Genomic DNA, 20,216 nt, shown 5'->3' with positions numbered 1-20,216 from the left:
AACTGCCCCAGGGCCGCAGAGCCTGTAGGGGCCCCCAAGGTGTCCCTCCCCCATGTTAACTGTTGCTCCTCAGGGTCTCTGCCGAGTCTGTTAAGTTGGGAGGTGATTGGGGCAGGGTCAGCAGTCAGCTCAAGGGCCCAGGAAGGAAGTTTGGCTGCAACAAAGGGCCTCTAATGACGCTTTTTGGTCGGGGGGGGGGGGGGGGTGTGTCTGTTGGGGGGCCCCCAGGCTAATTTTGCCCTAGGGCCCAACTGTTACTTGAACCGGCCCTGATTCTGAGATATGGTCAATAAAAAGACCAATGCTGCAGGAGCCACAAATTTTGCAGAAACCACGATTTTTCATTCTCTAATATATTAACTGGGATATAGATGTGTGTATGTGTCTTCTATAGACAGTGAAAACAGTTGGCATTCAACTTTCACTTTGGCAGGCACAGGCAGCCAGTCACGATCTGTGTACACGAGGGACGCAAACGCGACAGTGAATTCTGCTTTTTAAAGGGAAAATTACAAAAAATAAAATGGCAAAACAGCAGAAAACTGTGGAAAAAAACAGTAAAAACCACAAACATGTTATAAAATGATATAGTATTATAGATTTTTGCTCAAAGTTAAATAATTCATTATTTTTCTCAGAATTAGGCGAAAAGATATCGGCATTTCCTGAACAGCAGTTGCAAAGTCTAAGGGCCTGTTTCCACTACATGCAGATTGGTTGCAGAATGACTCCATGGAACTGACTCCAATGAATTGCGCAACAATTTCTTTGCTATGACTCCAATGAATGCCTATGGGCCTGTTTCCACTAAACACAATTTTTCTGATGCAGATTTTCCCATAGGCATTCATTGGAGTCAGTTTTTCTGCATCCATTCTGAATCCAATCTGCATGTAGTGGAAACAGGCCCTTACTGACATAATAGTGTGCAAATGAGTAGGGAGGCTGGCTGGTATCTTACTATTTTGGCAGTTAAACTGCTGTTCAGGAAATGCTGTTGAAAACAAAGAAAACCCTGAGCACCCCCCATGAGGAGATGGACTGGCCCAAAACCTGTCGCTTCTGTCAGATTTTAACTGCCTACTTTTTTCACGATCTTGGTCCTTAAGGGCCTGTTTCCACTACACGCAGATTGAATGCAGAAAAACTGATTCCAATTAATGCCTATGGGAAAATCTGCATCAGAAAAATCACATTTAGTGGAAACAGCCCCATAGGCATTCATTGGAGTCAGTTTTTCTGCATCCAATCTGCATGTAGTGGAAACATGCCCTTAAAGAGGAACTGTCGCAAAAATCTTAAAATTTAAAACACATACAAATTAGAAGTACTTTCCTTCCTGAGTAAAATGAGCAATACATAACTTCTCTCCTATGTTGCTGGCAGTTACAATAAGTAGTAGAAATCTTATATTACCGACAGGTTTTGGGCTAGGGAATTCTCAGCATGGCCTTTATTCTTTTTAAAGACACTCCCCAAAAAAGATTTATACAAAGATGCTTGCCAGCCTCCCTGCTCACTGCACACTTTTTTGTCAGTTGGACGGAGCAACTGCCATTCACGAAGTGCATTTTGAAAATAAAGAAATCCCTGTGAAATCCCCATGAGGTGATGGGCTAGTCCAAAACCAGTCGGTTCTGTCAGATTTCTGGTAACAGTAAAAAGGGGAGCAGGAGGCTAGTGGACAAATCGGGCGCCGCCATTCACTCCTATAATAATTATCATTTACTGGGCGCCGAACAGGAAAAAAGGGCGCCCGAGAATAATAACGTTTTCCAACGGCGCCCGAATATTTTTTATGTTTTATAACTGCTTGTGATGATTTACGTTTCTTATTTCAATAAAACATTATTTTAAATGTTATCCCTTACTGTTTGTAAAACATTATTATTCACGAAACAAAGCGATCAGTACGTAATGTAAATTGTAATATATTTTATTCCTTACTGTTTTTAAAACATTATTCTACACACAATACAGTGAGCACTAAGGAGGGTCTTAGGTTTAGGCACCACCAGGGGAGTCTTAGGTTTAGGCACCAACAGGGGGGTCTTAGGTTTAGGCACCAACAGGGGGGTCTTAGGTTTAGGCACCAACAGGGGGGTCTTAGGTTTAGGCACCAACAGGGGGGGTCTTAGGTTTAGGCACCAACAGGGGGGTCTTAGGTTTAGGCACCAACAGGGGGGTCTTAGGTTTAGGCACCAACAGGGGGGTCTTAGGTTTAGGCACCAACAGGGGGGTCTTAGGTTTAGGCACCAACAGGGGGGTCTTAGGTTTAGGCACCAACAGGGGGTCTTAGGTTTAGGCACCAACAGGGGGGTCTTAGGTTTAGGCACCAACAGGGGGGTCTTAGGTTTAGGCACTAACAGGGGGGTCTAGGGGTTAGGGGTAGGTACAGGGAGGGTTACTTAGGCACCAACAGGGGGGGTCTTAGGTTTAGGCATCAACAGGGGGGTCTAGGGGTTAGGGGTAGGTACAGGGAGGGTTACTTAGTAATTTTTTTTTTAAACGTTATTATACGTTTCACTATTTAAACGAAAGATTAACGTTTTTACAATTGCCGATTTAATGCACATTTAATGATTTATAACTTTATAAAACATTAATTTTAAACGAAATACAGTACAATACATTTTTAAACGTTATCCATGCTTATCGTTTAAAACCCCGCGCCCTCTTTTCCCAGCGCCCCTTTTTAACGTACGCCAGATTTCTACTACCTACTGTAAGTGACAGCAACATAGGAGAAAAGTAATTAATGGCTCATTTTACTCTGGAGGAAACATACTTCTTAAATGTATAGGTTTACATGTATTGTAAATTTTAAGATTTTTGAGACAGAGGTCCTTTAAGGATATTATTGCTGGCTGGGCCATCTGTAAATTAGAACACTATGACGGAGCTGGAACAATAGTATTATCCTCTGTCGCTGCTGCTGTTGTGGCTTTTGGGTGTACCGTGTAGTACAGCAAACATCATGGAACTTACATGGGAGTGAATACCAGAAGTTATCACTCGCTTATAGGGGGCGGAGCTTTATCATTCACTGAAGTGTTAGTACGATGGAGTTCGCTATTGCCTGATTCACAAGCTGCATGTTTCAGGCAGCATGGCTGTGCTCTTCCTGCATGGCAGGGGGTATCCTTACTTTGTTTACTACATGATGTAGAGAATAGCAGAGATGCAGCCACATGACCAAAGATTTAGGTCAGGCTTGCTTTAAAGAGATTCTCCACGTAGAGATAAGCGCTACAACCTATTTAAAACCACATGCGTTGGTGCTGCGCCTTCAATATTCGCTATGTACAATTTTCAAAAGAAGGTAGCGCAGTGGCGTACCTAGGGCATTTGACACCCGGTGCTGGGTATTATAAAACCCCCCCCCCAAAAAAAAGGTAAAGGGGCAAAAAATGGGTGGCGCTATAACATGCGTCGCGCGAAGCACGCCGCGGCAAAAAATGGGCGTGGCCATGACCGGATGAGGGCGGAGCTAACTGTAATTTGACGTGAACCCGGGTGAAAATACACGTAATGTGTGCAGATTTGCCCAGAGAATACGTTCAATCATGTCTGCAGATTTGCCCAGAGAATACGTTCAATCATGTCGGCAGATTTGCCCAGAGAATACGTTCAATCATGTCGGCAGATTTGCCCAGAGAATACGTTCAATCATGTCTGCAGATTTGCCCAGAGAATACGTTCAATCATGTTGGCAGATTTGCCCAGAAAATACATGCAATCATGTCGGCAGATTTGCCCAGAAAATACATGCAATCATGTTGGCAGATTTGCCCAGAGAATACGTTCAATCATGTCGGCAGATTTGCCCAGAGAATACGTTCAATCATGTCGGCAGATTTGCCCAGAGAATACGTTCAATCATGTCTGCAGATTTGCCCAGAGAATACGTTCAATCATGTCGGCAGATTTGCCCAGAGAATACGTTCAATCATGTCGGCAGATTTGCCCAGAGAATACGTTCAATCATGTCGGCAGATTTGCCCAGAGAATACGTTCAATCATGTCAGCAGATTTGCCCAGAAAATACAGGCAATCATGTCGGCAGATTTGCCCAGAAAATACATGCAATCATGTCGGCAGATTTGCCCAGAGAATACGTTCAATCATGTCGGCAGATTTGCCCAGAGAATACGTTCAATCATGTCGGCAGATTTGCCCAGAGAATACGTTCAATCATGTCGGCACATTTGCCCAGAGAATACGTTCAATCATGTCGGCAGATTTGCCCAGAGAATACGTTCAATCATGTCGGCAGATTTGCCCAGAAAATCCATGCAATCATGTCGGCAGATTTGCCCAGAAAATCCATGCAATCATGTCGGCAGATTTGCCCAGAAAATACATGCAATCATGTCGGCAGATTTGCCCAGAAAATACATGCAATCATGTCGGCAGATTTGCCCAGAAAATACATGCAATCATGTCGGCAGATTTGCCCAGAGAATACGTTCAATCATGTCGACAGATTTGCCCAGAAAATACATGCAATCGTGTGGCAGACCTGTCCAGAAAACACTTCAATCGTGTAGCAGACCTGGCCAGAACATAAACGCTACCCCTGGTTGCTAATATAAATTGAAAAAAAAAAAACATTTACTCACCTGCAGCAGAGCTCCTGTTCCGGCCTCCGTCCAGTGCGCAGCTCCCACGATCCTCTGCAGCCAGCAACTCCCAAAGTCTCCAGAGCAGGGCTTCGGACATTTTACTATAGCCCTGCTCTGCCGCTGCGGTGAACTGATACGGCGTCTATTAGATGCCAAAAGTCAGTTCACGCTGGGGGGTGCTTGGAGAATTTTAAGGGGTGCTTCAGCACCCAAAGCACACACTTCAGCACCCAAAGCACACCCCCCCCCCCGTGCCGCCACTGCCCCCAGTATAGGTAGCTAGCAGTTGCCCCCAGTATAGGTAGCTAGTTGCCCCCAGTGAAGGTAGTATAGTTGCCCCAATATAGCTAGTATAGTTGCCCCCAGGATAGGCAGCATAGCTGCTGCCCCCAATGTAGGTAGTGTTGCTGCCCCCAGTGTAGTTTGTATAGTGGCCCCCGTAGAGCTGCCCTCCAGTATAGCTAGTATAGTGGCCCCCATAGTTGCCCCAGTATAGCTAGTATAGTGGCCCACAGTTTAGTATAGTTGCCTCAATTGTAGCTGGTATGGTGCCCCCCCCCCCCCCCCCCAAGTATAGGTAGATGTCCCCAGTGTAGCTAGTACAGTGCCCCCTCCGTTTAGCTGCCTCCAGTATAGTGGCCCCCAGCTAGTATAGTGGCCCCCAGTTTAGGTAGTATAGTGCTCCTCCCTCCCCCCCCCCCCCGTGTAGCTAGAGGGAGGGGTGACAGCAGGGATAGCGGCGGGGAGGGGGAAATATCCCCCCCCTCCCTCACCTGGGTCCCCCTCCCTCACCTGGGTCCCCCTCCTTCTGCCTCTCTTCTCCCCCCAAAAATGCGGGCAGCGGGCCGGTGGCAGTGGGCAGCGAGCAGGCGAGCGCGGAGTATACTCACGTTACTTCCGCGTATCAGCCTGTAACGCTGCGTCGCCGTCACGTGCCTCTACTGCGCCTCCAATGATTGGAGGCGCAGAAGAGGCACGTGACGGTGACGCAGCGTTCCAGGCTGATACGCGGAAGTAACGTGAGTATACTCCGCGCTCGCCTGCTCGCTGCCCACTGCCACCCGCCCGCTGCCTGCATTTTTGGGAGGAGAAGAGAGGCAGAAGGAGGGGACCCAGGTGAGGGAGGGGGGGATATTTCCCCCTCCCCGCCGCTATCCCTGCTGTCACCCCTCCTCCTAGCGCTGCTCTTCCCCTCCTTAGTCAGGTGTAGGGGGGTCGTGGCGACACCCCCCTGGCTGACTGGTACCCGGTGCGCCCCGCCCCCATGCGCCCTTAGGTAGGAACGCTACTGAGGTAGCGCATGCACAACTCATAAAACGTTAATAGACCCTGATATCAACAAGTGTATGAGTCCCAATCCGTAAAGTAATATTCCTGTGGTTTGGCTGCCACAGCAACTGTGATTTTTCAGGTCAGCAGCTTCCTCAAAGTTAAATCCACCACCACACCAACAGGAGACAGACTCACCAGATTCCAAGACCTCTATAAAGGTCTAGTAACGTGTTGGGCCACTTAGGGCCGTCCCCCACCTCCTCTGGCTATCGTCTGCTTTACCACCGATTGGCTCCTCATATATGCGTATTCATCAGCATAAAAAAATCCTCAAAGGGAAAAAACCTTACACAGCGTGATACTGTAAAAGTTTATTAAAATATAAAAAAACAATTGCACTCACAATCTGTTGACTCAATCTTAGGGCATAGAGTTTTTGATACGGGCTCTCCCTCGTCAAGGTGGGCTCCGGCTGCCTGTCTGTATTCCCTCTCGTGCCGTGAATGGTGCTGTGCGCACTAGCCTCCACCACCGCAGTTCAGGACGCTTCCTAGATGCTCCACACTTGATAGTTAGCTCTCACTTTCACTTTCGTGACCTCTGGGTCATGACGCTGCAAGGAGAGCGATCTCTCTCTCACAGCATGCAGGGAGATGTGGGAGTGGCAGGGGGCGTGGCCAGGGAAAGAGCTTCCCAATGGCAGCTCTGGAAACCCTGCAGGAACGCCCCTGGTGGGCATTTTGAATTTGAACAGGGAATCCCTCTCCCACAAGTTTACCCTTCGAGATAGCAACTAATATTGTCACTAATTTTGGGGGGGGCTATAGCGCGGCAGTGGGGGAAGGCAGAGAGCGGCAGTGTGGGGACACAGAGGCATGTCATGAGGCAGAGAACATGCCTCTGTGTCCCATCCGCCCCCCCAAGTAACCGCCTCGGGTTCTGCCACTACAGATCACTGGGTAAGCAGCATGGTTCAGCCCCCAAGCAACCACCAATATACCCCACCCTCAGACAGACACAATGTTGTTGCACTTACCCCACCCACCAGAAGCCAAGTGCCCCTCCATTAATCCTCCCCTTTGCCCTCCATTGAACAGCACACAACACAACGCTGGCCTATAGCTGAGCAATGTGTCTCTATAGCACCTGTTCCCTGCAGTGTCACCCTAATGATCCAGAATTGATCATTAATGGTGATTGCTCGTGTGCAAGTAACTTAATACCATTCTGGTTTGTCATGTGCATTCATAGCGAAAATCAATGCTACCCATCTTGGGGACATCGTTTCAGGGCGGACCTGTAGTTTGGTTCCACAGCTGAGACATCTTTTTAAGGATATCCTTACACTTCCTGCCATTTAGACAAGATCCCCCTATTGTTAACGGCTCTTAATCCAATTAAACGTATAGCCAAGACCACTGGCCATTCCGTCCACTCAGCAGGAGGGAGGAAATGGCAAACACTTCTAATAAGGACCCAAAGGATTCAGTTTGTTGATGAGCCTTCCGAGTGCGGGGGGGAGGGCAGGGAGTTACTATGGATTTTTCTTTTCTTAAGATGTATACTTTTTCAGCTATGATATCGGCCACACTCAAGTCATTGTATCTGAATTCCCCTGCAGGCCTATAAATGCTAGGTACACATGATGCGTTTTTTCGGCCGATTTTCCATTCGATCAATTATCGATTTGTTTTTCCGCTTAATTCTCTTATCTTTTCTTATCAATTTCCATCCACTTCTATGAGAAATCGAGCGGTAAAACGATTGAAAGTAATATCGACATGACGAAAATTATCTATCGAATGCATCTATCGAACACAAAAACGTTTCGTGTGTACCTAGCATTAGATTAGTGAGAAATTGGCTTATGTTTCCAAGTAGCAGTGTAGAAAACCAAAGCAACCAATCAGAATGCTTGTTCCATCTAGCAGGTGGAAGAAGACTTGGGTTTGTTAGGAACTTGTAGTTTTCTTTGCCCCTAGTCCGATAGATCAGCTTGATAGATGGCCAACCGAAAATGCCGATATTCTTTTCGCATTCATTTTCACGAAAATAATGTAAAATTCGACTTTCGAGTGAAAATGCCTTAAAAAATCATCTTGCAATAAGTTTGAGATTTCTCGCATTTTTTTGTGAATTTTTGTGATAAAATAACAGATTTTGCGCTTTTTGCAGATTTTCAAGGTAAAAATAATAGATTTCTGCAAATTTTCAAATTGGAAAGAAAAATGTTTTCTTTGCCTATATTGCAAAAATACAATGTATTGGGAATATTTTCTCGAAATCAAAAATAGCATTTTCAGTTTTTCGATGTGAAAATGACTTTTGCAAAAATTTGCAAGCAACACTGATTGTCAATGTACTGCCTTCATTAGATAAAGATCAATTATTATTATAGATTTATATAGCGCCAGCATCTGCTGTGGCCCTGAATATGGGCTGGTACACACCAGAGCGGTTTGTGAGCGTTTTTAAAACCGCTTGGGTAATGTATTTCAATGGGCTGGTGCACACCAGAGCGGTTAGTTTTTACCCCAAACGCAAACTCCCGGGCTGCAGCATTTTTTAGATTTCTGAAGCGTTTCTGCCGCAATGTTAAAGTATAGTTAGGTGGAAAACCGCTCTGAAAAATGCTAGATCAGAGCTGTTTTCCAGGCGTTTTTGTTACAGAAGCTGTTCAGTAAGGGCCCGTTCACACTGCACGCATTTCCAGCCGCGTTTTGGAAACGCGTGCAGGTGGCCAAAACGCACGACATCAGACATTGCATAGAGTGCAATGTCTGATGTTCACACTGCATGCGTTCCGGACCTGTGCGGTCCGGGAACGCATGCTGCACGCAGATTTTGCAAAAACGCGTGGCTGTCCCATTCACTTTTCAGTAATGGGATCAGCCACGCAACGCACACAAACGCGGATGGCCATGCGTTTGTACGCGTTGCGGTCCGCACGCGTTCCGCACGCGTTCCGCACGCATGGCCATCCGCATTTCTGATCTGAACGGGCCCTTACAGCTTTACTGTAACAATATATGACATCTGCTACACAAAAACTCTCCAAAAACCGCTAGGCATGTTTAGAAAACCGCTCTCAACATGCCTAGAATTGCTCTGAAAATCTGCTTCAAAAACCTCTAGCATTTTGCGGATCTGCTAGAGGTTTTTGGTGTGCACTCGCCCTTAGAGAGGGAAAACGGACTGAAAAGTAACAAATCATGCTACTTTTTTTTTAGATTGGCTTGTAAAATTATGGGGTATTTTTATTTAAAGGGACACTGTAGGGGATCGGGGGAAAATGAGTTGAACTTACCCGGGGCTTCTAATGGTCCCCCGCAGACAGTAGGTGAATGCCCCTTATCCTGTCCGCTGGTTCAGTGCTGAATGGTGCTGAAGTGTGGTGTTCAAGGCATGTCAGAACGATGTTCAAAACGCCAACACTGTGTGTGCTGTTGTAGCAATGCAGGCTCTGATCCAAACACATCAAAGAAGGAATGGCATCCACCAGCTGCTCAGGTCACCACATCCACAATGGCATAAGAAATGTATACAGGAATCCTCAGCGCTGGACAACAAGGTGAGTATCTGCAATATCACCACAGTGCTCCAAATAGCATTAGCCAAGTGACCGTCACCAGGACAAAAGTAAACAAAAAGGGTCACTGCTTGCTTAAAAATATAAATCACTTTTATTCCAATAAAACATATCGGAGCACGTTTACAGTGACTTGAAGCATGAAGCACATATTGTGTACTCAAATGCACAATAAAGATGGTCAGCGACCAATGCCCAGTCTCCAGTCCCGACTGGTCTCTGCTTTCTGCCTCCGTCAGGGGTGGAATGCCGAAACCAGTCGGGAATGGAGACCGGGCATTGGTCGCTGGCCATCTTACAGTGTATTTGAGTACACGGTATGCGTTTCCTGCTTAACCACTTCAGTTTTCAGTCTTTTTCACTTTATGCATCCGAGCAATTTTCACCTCCCATTTATTAGCCTATAACTTTATCACTACTTATCACAATGAACTAATCTATATCTTGTTTTTTCTGCCACCAATTAGGCTTTCTTTGGGGGGTACATTTTGCTAAGAGCCACTTTACTGTAAATGCATTTTAACAGAAAGAATAAGAAAAAAACGGAAAAAATTCATTATTTCTTAGTTTTCAGCCATTATAGTTTTAAAATAATACATGCCTCCATAATTAAAACTCATGTATTGTATTTGCTCATATGTCCCGGTTATTACACCGTTAAAATTATGTCCCTATCACAATGTATGGCGACAATATTGTATTCTGAAATAAAGGTGCATTTTTTCCATTTTGCATCTATAACTATTTACAAGTTTAAAATAAAAAAAAAATTAGAAATATTTCATCTTTACATTGATATTTAAAAAGTTTAGACCCTTAGGTAAATATTTACATGTTTTTTTTTATTGTAATTTTTTTTTTGTTTTTTTGTATTAAACATTTTATTTGGGTATTTTTGGGAGGGTGGGATGTAAGCCATAGTTTTATAATGTAAATGTGTCTTGAGTTTTATTTTTTTCACTTATAGTTGTAGTTTTACTTTTTGGCCACAAGATGGCAGCCATGAGTTTGTTTACATGACATCACTCTAAGCGTAACATACGCTTAGAGCGACGTATGGGGGACGTTACAGCCAGAAAAAGCACAGCTTCCGAGAGAAGCTGTCGCTTTTTCAGCGGGGGAGAGCAATCAGTGATCGGGCACCATGGCTTGATTCACTGATTGCCAGGCTAACGAACCGCGGCCGGGAGCACACGTGGACGCGTACGATCGGCCGCGGGAGTACGCGGACGCGCACATGGCCTCCTGGGCGTAGCTACTACGTCCAGGAGGCCAAAGTAGTTAAAGACGAACTGTGGTGAAAATCTTAAAATTTAAAACACATACAAATAAGTACGTTTCTTCATGAGTAAAATGAGTCATAAATTAATTATCTCCTATGTTTCTGGCATTCACAGTAAGTGGCAGAAATCTGACATTACCGTCAGGTTTTGGGCTAGTCCATCTCTCCACAGGGGATTCTTAGCATGGCCTTTATTCTTTATAAAGCCATTCCCTAAAAAAGATTTATACAAAGATGCTGACCAGCCTCCCTGCTCACTGTACACTTTTTTTTTTGGCAGTTGGACGGAGCAACTACCATTTACTATGTGCATTTTGAACATAAATAAATCCCTGTGAACCCCCCATGAGGAGATGGGCTAGTCCAAAACCTGTTGGTTCTGTCAGATTTCTACTACTTACTGTAAGTGACAGCAACATAGGAGAAAAGTAATTTATGGCTCATTTTACTCTGGAAGAAACGTACTTCGGTTCACATTAGCGGTGGCCCTCCGGAATCGCCGTGCCGGAGCCGCACCGCCTGCAGAACGGACGGAACGGACGCACGGCATAGCAATTAAAGCCTATGCGTCCGTTCACATGGGTCCGTTCTGCAGAACCGGAGCCGGACCGGATCCGGGCCGGATCCGGACTCCGGCCTCCGTTCCAACATGCGCTATTTTTTCATCCGGCCCCTCCGGCAGCCGTATCCGGGGCGGAGCCGGACTGCACCATCCGGCCAATACAAACAAATGGGAACCGGAGGCCGCACAACACACTGGCTGAGAAATCCGGATGTTCTACCCCACTTCCTATGCGGATTTTTGCGGCGATATTGGCTGGGGACACATGGGCAAGCATTTTGGAGTGGAGCAGCACAGCTGGATCCGGATCCGGAGATGTTGGCAGCATGTCGCAGGTGGAGGTGAGTGCTAAACAGCAGAGGGTCTGATTCCACAGGTCCCCCTTCTGCTGACCTCCCAGACCCCAACTTTTTTTTGGTGTTTTACGTTACTTCTGCCAAACGGATCCGGATCGCATCCTGATGGACACCTGATGCAACCTGACCGGATCCGGATCGGATCCGGATCAGAACCGTACGGTTCCGATCCGGATCCGGTCCGGATCCGGTCAGGTCATCCGGTCCGTTTGGCAGACAACCGCAAGTGTGAACCGGGCCTAACTGTATGTTTGCATGTATTTAAAATTTTAAGATTTTCGAGACAAAGGTCCTTTAAAGCGTCCCTGTAGAGAGGACCCTGAAGTAAGTCATTGTAAATGTGCTCCTATATGTTTTATTGGAATAAAAGTGATTTGTATTTTTAAGCAAGCAGTGACCCTTTTTGTTCAATTTTGTCCTGGTGACTGTCACCTGGCTAATGCTGTATGGAGCACTGTGGTGATATTGTTGTCCAGCACTTAAAGGACCTCTGTCGCGAAAATCTGCAAATGTAAAATATATGTAAACATGTACAATTAAAAAGTACGTTTCTTCCAGAGTAAAATGAGCCATAAATTACTTTTCCCCTATGTTGCTGTCACTTACAGTAGGTAGTAGAAATCTGACAGTACCGACAGGTTTTGGACTAGCCCATCTCCTTATGGGGGGGGGGTTTCACAGGAATTACCTAATTTTCTAAATGTACTTAGTGAATGGAAATTGCTCCGTCCAACTGCCAAAAAAGTGTACAGTAAGCAGGGAGGCTAGCCAGCATCTTTGTATAAATCTTTCTCAGGGAGTGTGTTTATAAAGGATAAAGGTCATGCTGAGAATCACCTATGGAGAGATGGACTAGCCCAAAACCTGTCAGTAATGTCAAATTTCTGCTACTTACTGTAAATGCCAGCAACATAGGCGAAAAGTAATTTATAGCTCATTTTACTCAGGAAGAAACATACTTCTTATTTGTATGTGTTTTAATTTTTAAGATTTTCGCGACAGTTCCCCTTTAAGGATTCTTTGTATACAACACTGTGTGTGTGTGTGTGTAGGTTTGTGTGTTTGTGTGCGGTGTGTCTGTGTCTGGACTTGTGACCCACAAGTCCTAAACTTCACTGTAGCTGCCATATTCTAGCATTGTCGCCATCCACAACACCCAGCGGGGGGCCCAGTTCCCTCCTCTGTAATAATATCATTCTCCATTAGCATGATCTTGTGTGTGCATGTTCACTAGGTGTTTAATTGTTGTTGTTTTTTTACACATCACATTTGCTGGCCGGTGGGTTTCCAGCAGACTACAGATGTTTTTATTTCCCATACACTATTGTATCGACCTGCAAATTATAGGATGAGGGAAATGTGGTTATATTTAGGCTCAGCGAGCTCTGTTCAGAGACGGGGAGATGTCATCCTGACTGCAGGCTTCATACTGCGACCCACTCCTAAATTGGATCATGCTCTTCCCATAGCCGAGTGATAGATGGGCGGCTTTGATGACACGTGAAGGCACCGGGCTATTTATTTTCTAGCTGCAGTGGGGGTTGGAAGGAGAACAAAGAAGAGCCAGGCTGCTTATTGTTTAGTAAATTTCTTTTAGCCTGTTTCACACAAGCTAGAGAAATATAGGAGACGTTTCACTAAATAAAAAGCAAATTGAGCAGTAAACCTAGCTCGGTGTATTCGCTTTTATTGCTTACTCTTTTACCATTAAGCTTAAGACATGTTATAGTTATTATGTTATTTTGTTCTACTTTTATGAAAGAGGATTTTTTATGATGTGCTTTTCCTTTTTAAAATTAAAAACTCTCTTCTTTGTCTCCTTTTTCTCCTCCTCCTTCCTCATTTATTTCTTCTTCTCTTTCACCTCTTTCTCCACCTTCTTCACCTCCTTTTTCTTCTCTTCCCCCTCTCTTATTTCGTTCTTCTTTCTCTTCCTCACCTCCTTCGTCATCCGTTTCTTCTCTTCCTCCTTCCTTAAAAGACTTATGAGGCCAAATAAAAAAAAAATAAGTTCTGTACCTGCATGATTTTTGAATGCACGGAGGACGCCATCCGCACAGTCCGTGCAGCTCCACCGGGTCCCCACTGCTTAATCTCCCCCCGGACCAGCTCCCGACCCCACAGCCCGGGTTGGGCTGTGATGCCTCCTCAAAAATGGCCGCCGGAGGTTGCCGCAGCTGCGCAGTCCGCATAGACGCAAGTGCGGCTGCGCAGCTCTAAAGCCTACCCCGTACAGGAGACAGTCTGTAGCGTGGATTGGAAAGGTAGGCCCTAGAACTGCGCAGCCGCACTCACGTCTATGTGGACTGTGCAGCTGAAGCAACCTCCGGTGGCCATTACGCGGATGGTGTCCTCCGTGCATTCAAAAATCATGCAGGTACAGAACTTTTTTTTTTTTCATTTGGCCTCGTAAGTCCTTTGTAAAACACATACAAACAGGAAGTACGTTTATTCCTGAGTAAAATGAGCCATAAATTACTTCTCTCCTATGTTCCTGTCTCTTACAGTAGGTAGTAGAAATCTGACATTACTGACAGGTTTTGGGCTAGTCCATCTCTCCATAGGGGATTCTGAGCATGGCCTTTATTCTTTATAAAGACATTCCCTGAAAAAGATTTATACAAAGATGCTGGCCAGCCTCCCTGCTCGCTGCACACTATTTTGTCAGTTGGACAGAGCAACTGCCATTCACTAAGTGCTTTTAAAAATAAAGAAAACCCAGAGACTCCCCTATGAGAAGATGGGCTGTTGGTAATGACAGATTTCTACTTCTTATTGTAAGTGACAGGAACATAGGAGAAAAGTAATGTATGGCTCATTTTACTCTGGGAGAAATGTACTTCTTATTTGTATGTGTTTTCAATTTTAAGATTTTCGCTCTTTCTTCTTCTTATCCTTCCTTGCCTAAGTTTCCTTCTGCTTCCTAATTACTTTCTTCCTATTATTACCCTCCTCCTCCTCCTCCTCCTTCTTCTACTTCTACTTCTTCTCTCTCCTTTTCTCTTCCCCCTTCCTTCCTTTTCTTATCTCTTTCTTCTTATCCTTTTTCACCTCCTTTTCCTTCTTGTTCTTCATTACTTTCTTTTTCTCTTCCTTCTTCCTTATGTCTTTCATCTTCTTATTGTCCTTCTTCACTGCCTTTTCCTTCTTCATGTCTTTCTCTTCAGCCTTCCTTATCTCTTTCTTTTTCTACTTCTTTACATCTTTTCTCTCTTACTTCATCATTTTTCAGCTCTTCCTTAGTATTCCTTTTCTCTTTCTTCATCTCCTTTTTCTCTTCTTTATGTCCTTCGCCTTCTTTTTTTCCTTCACGTCCTTCTTCATTTCCTTCTTCCCCTCCTTCATTTCCTTCTTCCCCTCCTTCATTTCCTTCTTCCCCTCCTTCATTTCCTTCTTCCCCTCCTTCATTTCCTTCTTCCCCTCCTTCAGTTCTTTCTTCTCCTTTATTTCTTTTTTTCCCTCCTTCACCTCCTTCTTTATCTCCTTCTCCTCCTCCTTCATCGCCTTCTCATTCTTTAGCTTCTTCTTCTCCTTCTGCAGCTTCTTTTTTCTCCAATTCTTCATTCCGCTGTCTGCATTTCATTGTACTCCTTTCCTTTTTTTTCCTACTTGTTTATTCATTTTTTTAAAAATAATAATGCAATATTCTTACATTACTCAATTTTCACCATTTTCAAGTCGTGACCTGTCATTGTACTATATAGGTAAACACAAGTACAAAGAATATACGTTAGTGATGAGTCAGATATTAATGTAAATGATAAGACAGAAGGGTACAGGAGCACTCTTATGCATTTTCATGTTCTTACTCCTTAGTCTGGTTGACATAAGAATGGCAAAATGCATGGCGATGCCATCAACAGCATCCACCATGAGACCCCGTTCACTATCTCACGACCATCACAGGCAGCGCATCCAGCACCTGTACCCAGGCAAATGGACCACAGAGTGTGTGGCAGACAGCCTAACTGCATGTGTTAAAGTTATTAAAAGTTAAAGCGCCATTGGAGCTCTTCTGTCTCAACACTTCAGTAAGGCTGCTTTCACAGTGGGGCGTTAAAGTCCCACGTTACAGCAGCCTGTAACGCAGCCCAACTCACAGCAATGATAAATCAATGGGCTGTTCACAGTGCCCACGTTGCATAGGAGTATAACGCAGCACGTTTAATGAAAGTGCTGCATCCTGTGCGTTATACTCCTTTTTCACTGCGTTAGAATGTTTGCACATGCTCAGTAATGTTTTTTTTTCTTTTTCAAAATGTGCCGCATGCGCCGTTTTCGTTCGATTGGTATGCGTCAAAAAGTACGCATCAAGAGACGCATAACGCAGTTCAATGTAACGTCCAACTTCAAAGCTAACATGGGTTGCATTAGGGGCACGTTATGCGACCTTAACATCGCATCAAACGCAACGTCCAAGTGTGAAAGAGCCTAACTCAAAGCTTTAAGGACCAGCACATGGACATTGATGACAAAGTACCCTATCAAGGCAACCAAGCCCATTGATAGTGCCTATGAAGGCAGTTAGCCATGCAGAATCTACTACTACTACTGCAATTTCTTAATGTAAATTATGGCAGTGACATCTCCGTTTCCAAAAACACAGCTAAAATCTGTAATGCAAGTATACTGCAATATTCATCATAGATCCATTTTTAAGACATTTAACCACACTTACGTATTAGTATAATAAGTCATTGTACACTTTTGCCAATATTTGTTTCCTCCCCAATAAACATATATCTAAAGTATACATTCCCTTTTGAAAGGAACTAGTTATATTATCCATGGTGCTGTCATTGAAGGGGTTGGTTCCTTTAGCCTAATACAAATATTCTGGGCAGGGCTGTTTCTGGCTTTAATTCAACTGTTGGTTGGCTGCAAGAATTTCATAAAGAACAGTAACAGTATGCTAAGACTACTACAGTTGTCACCCTGGGCATGCACCTGTTTTGCCTATGCCTAAAAACTGCCCTGATCTCTGAGGTCTTTGAGGTTTTCCATATCCCAAGGGGATATACTGTTTCTCTACTACTTTAACTGTATGACCAATTAGCATAGTTACAATTTTTGATTATCATTAATCATCATTGGACACACATTGACTGTTTAATCCCTGCCAGCCATATTGTCGTACTGTTATTGGTGTTGCTGTAAAACCTCTTCCCAGAAGACAACACTGACTAGGGAGAAATCCTGCAGATCGTTGACAGCAAGCTCACCATGAGAAAGATAGGATGAAAGACAAAAGACAGGCTCTCGAGTCAGCCCGGTTCAAAGCCTGTCTCCTTCTTTTTCTTAACAATAAGAATATGGCAGTAACTCAAGCATAAAAGTTACAACAAAAAAGCAGACCATGTAGGCAGGGAGTGTCATGCAGAATCTAGTCCCACCACCTAGACTATCAACATGGTAAAGGGAATAAAAGATTAAGAACACCCCGAAGTGGCCAACGTCAGCTAGTGTGAAAGAAGAAAATCATGTAAATAAGCCCTGGGGAACTGCAAGCTACGAATATCCCTGTTTGTTTGTTTTATCATAGGTAGGACTTTGTACTTTTCTAGAAGAAGGTGCGGGAACCAGTGGCATACCTACCATAAGGCTGCAGGTGCTCACAGAACCGGGCGTTGCCATGGCTAGGGGTGCTGCTGTAGTGCTCAGTCACTTTGTTCTTCCACCTGGGACCTTTTTTCATAGTTTGGGCTACATTTCGGAAAATAGCAGCAGGCAGTGCAAGGGACTGCACTACTTCCTGCACTACATGTAGCACCCCTTCCCCTTCCTGTCCCGTAGGCAATGTGTCTCCTCGCTTGCTACACACAGCCTGCAGTGAGTGAATGTGCAGAGCAGCAGGGTGAGTAGAGAGAATGATTGCTGTGCTGCAGCTGGGACATTAGCAGGGAGAGGTGGCAGGATGTGTTTAGTGCTTCCAAAGTTTCCTTACATTAGTAGCCATGTGCACTGGCTTCTGTTATACCAGAGTGCCCTAGACTATTGATTCTTTATCCTGATCAGAGTCTGCTGCTGCAAAAGCCAGTGGCACTGACATCATCTGCAGCACTGTAAAGAGTACAGAGTTTCATAACGGTTAGCTCCATCCACATCCTGATGTCTCCTTTTCCCCCCAAATCCCCCAAAATTTGCAACAACCTAGCATTTTTTTTAATGTGTGGCAGTGTCCACCCACATATAGATGTCTAATACCATGTTGATGGTTCCATGCAGCAGTCCAAGAACAAAAATTCCTTCCTACAGGTTTTTTCTACGGAGTAACACTCACTTTCCTAATGATACTGTGATGGCTTTCCAGAACGGCTGATTAACAGTATTATGATGAAAAATGCATTCTCAGGGTTCATTCTCAGTAAAGGCCTCACCTTACATGGTGCCCATTGTAGAACTTTTCAGTAGCTTTCCCTCCAACATACTCCTCTCCAAGCCAGAGTGCAATTACTGTTTACTTTCAAACTCCAGTACTGTGTACATATTCCTCTACTTTTCATGTAGCTTCTAAAACTTGTGTACCAATTGCAGAACTGGGACAAGGTCCTCCAGCACCCGAGGCTGAGACACCAAAGTGCGCAACTCCATCCCTCCCACCCCAGCCGTCACACACTGATTGCTATCAGACTAAGAGGTGCCCCCGAACCCCCAACAACTTAAACTCTAGTTATTTGGCATAGCTGAGTGAGTTGTGCGCGCCTTCCTACAGTACGCCCTGAGGCTGGAGCCTCTTACCTCTGCTTCGGCCCGGCCCTGACCAATAGCTTTGCTTCACAAGTAACCCTACATTTTATCTACTTTCTATTCCACTACACTCTCAACCCTAAAGTCTTATGTGGAGGTACAAACTTCCTAGCCTCCATCTTCCCCATTCCCGAATAATGCAGATAACTCCACTGCTCATTCCTCTCTTGCTGCTACTGTTCCTTTCCCTAAATCGTAATATTTTGTAATGCTTGCTCCTCAACCCCAACCCCTGGTTCTGTGTGCCTACCACAAATCTTACCACCAGTTCTGTATACTGCAATTAGTTCTTCATGCCCCGTACTCCCCACTCCTACCTCACTAATCATTTCACAAAGAAGGCCTTCCATAAAGGGACTTGTTGAGGAGCTAAATTAGGATATCTGGAGAGAATCCTCAGACTGCTGGTCAAGCATGGTGTCCTGTGTGTGACTGAACAGATAGCTCAAGCAAAAGGCCAGCCCTGATCAGAATCATTGAGTATGGTAGAAACAATTGCATCTGTATGTCAACAACCTGTCCTACCACAGAAATCCTGGTCAGGTCCTCTGTAACCTAACTGTGTACATGTTGTTCAAACTGCTCTTTATATTGACAGCCATCAATATAATTATCAACTCCAAAAATTATGGTTGCTGTTATTTAACATTAAAGCAGGAGGGACAGCCATACTATCCCAGGAAAAAAACACACCTATAAGTAGATCATTACATGTTATATTTGACATATGTAATGTACTGTCCACATTTTGATTTAGGTGAATGTTATATAGTAAATAAATACAAATGTAAAATTTTTATTCCCTCTTGGCTGAAGCCAATCCTGATGTAATTTCTTCCCTTACTCTCTTTTTTCCTCTTAGAAACTGCATTGTCATATCTATCTTGCTTTGTAAAAACATGTGAGCACAGCATAGATCATATCTCAGCAGCTTCTCCCTTCTCAGCCTTTTGTCACACTGAACTGCCCTCAGCCAATCAGTGAGGAGCAGGAATGTGGGAGGGGTGATGACAATCTTCCTTTTTGTCTGCAATGTACCAAATAGAAGCAGGCTGTCTGAGATAAGATTTATTACAGCAGAAACATTTCCGATTATATTGGAGTACTCTGCATTAAGTCCCTTTATGCAGGGAAAGGTTGCAGGCTGCATAATAAACACAGAGCAGTGGATAAATGGAATTATATTTTATGGCTGACAATTCCACTTTAAAGGATACCCGAACTGACATGTGACATGATGAGATAGACATGTGTATGTACAGTGCCTAGCACACAGATAACTATGCTGTGTTCCTTTTTTTTCTTTCTCTGCCTGAAAGTGTTAAATATCAGGTATGTAAGTGGCTGACTCAGTCCTGACTCAGACAGGAAGTGACTACAGTGTGACCCTCACTGATAAGAAGTTCCAACTACACAACACTTTCCTAGCAGAAAATGGCTTCTGAGAGCAAGAAAGAGATACAAGGGGGAATTTCTTATCAATGAGGGTCACACTGTAGTCACTTCCTGTCTGAGTCAGGACTGAGTCAGCCACTTACATACCTGATATTTAACTCTTTCAGGCAGAGAAAGGAAAAATAAGGAACACAGCATAGTGATTTGTGTGCTAGGCACTGTACATACACATGTCTATCTTATCATGTCACATGTCAGTTCGGGTATCCTTTAAGAGCATTTTGAATAGTCAAGCCTTCTTCTCTGGGCTGTAGTATGCCTCCTAGCTTTCCCATTCAGATGAATGCTAGGCTGGGGACTATACGTCGGTGGGAATCTTTTGCCATCA

The 20,216-nt window shown here is 44.4% G+C and overlaps 1 protein-coding gene across 8 annotated transcripts in view; it reads left to right on the top strand.

Annotated features, from left to right (window-relative positions):
• Positions 1-20,216, top strand: part of ZFHX3 (zinc finger homeobox 3) — a 1,434,500-nt gene that overhangs the window by 589,262 nt on the left and 825,022 nt on the right. The window contains exon 1 of one of the 8 annotated variants that reach the window (XM_068259590.1): positions 14,393-14,463. The exons of the other annotated variants lie outside the window; for them this stretch is intronic. The gene's annotated coding sequence lies outside the window, so the exon portion shown is untranslated. Of the gene's footprint in view, positions 1-14,392; positions 14,464-20,216 lie in introns of those variants that run through there. 8 annotated transcript variants of the gene reach the window in all.

Source organism: Hyperolius riggenbachi, chromosome 11, assembly GCF_040937935.1.
Source record: "Hyperolius riggenbachi isolate aHypRig1 chromosome 11, aHypRig1.pri, whole genome shotgun sequence".
Classification (NCBI taxonomy): Eukaryota; Metazoa; Chordata; class Amphibia; order Anura; family Hyperoliidae; genus Hyperolius; species Hyperolius riggenbachi.
Note: the sequence above shows the minus strand (reverse complement) of the source record. Positions and strands in the feature narration are given on the sequence as shown.